This window comes from Staurois parvus, unplaced genomic scaffold (assembly GCF_062004578.1).
Source record: "Staurois parvus isolate SC_StPar_1 unplaced genomic scaffold, SC_StPar_1.0 ptg001090l, whole genome shotgun sequence".
Lineage (NCBI taxonomy): Eukaryota > Metazoa > Chordata > Amphibia > Anura > Ranidae > Staurois > Staurois parvus.
In genome coordinates, this window is record NW_028318886.1 from 32,357 (window position 1) to 33,216 (window position 860).

An 860-nucleotide genomic window follows, 5' to 3' on the forward strand; every position below is an offset into this window, starting at 1 on the left:
AGCCAGGCCAGCGAGATGTCGCCCTAAGGTGCCCTGCAGCAATTTTCAACAGATTTGTGATGGCTGAATTTTTCATCTTGCAACTAAACTCTCATGCCAATGTAAAAAATTGATTTACTATCTACCCGTTTTCCTTGATGGATGAGAATGGGCTTTTTTCCTATTAAAGCATGCTTTCTAAAAATTATATTAAAAGTAAGCATGGTTTCTCATTTTGAACATCATTTGTGAATACTGGGACATTTCTCATGTGCTAGTGGGCAATAATCAAGAGTGAAAAGTTCTTGTCAACTCACAAGAACTTTTTTCAAGCTAGTTGTCTGAACAGATCCTAATTATGTGATGTTCTGTGGAGAAGAGTATGGGATCAGAAGTGCTGTGTGAATGCTGTTGGTGGTTTGGGTCATTCCATGATGAGTAAATATCTCCACAACTGCTGTTTTTGGGTAAGGTATCTGCCTATCTTTGACTATTTAACTTCATGGATCTATGTTGGTTTTGCCCACTCTAGCTATGTAACTGAATCCTGGTGCACATTCACTGATCGATAAGCTTTATTAGGACCTTCAGGCAGAATTTCTAAATCCTCGCTGTTGACCAGTGTCTACTCTACCATGTTATCCAGTATCACAGAAGCAAGGTTTTGACAGACTTGTTTTCTTCTCTAGGCTGAAATTTCTTTAGAACTTTGTAATTTTCCTCCTTACAACACATTCAAAAAAGAAAAAAGCAGAGACAGGTAAATAGCTTTTTGCTTTACACAACATTACTAATCGTCGTGATTTTTGCCTTGATGTTTTAAACGCTGTGCCATAATAATGGCTTGCTACTACTCATGAATACATTAAGCCTGTTTCAAG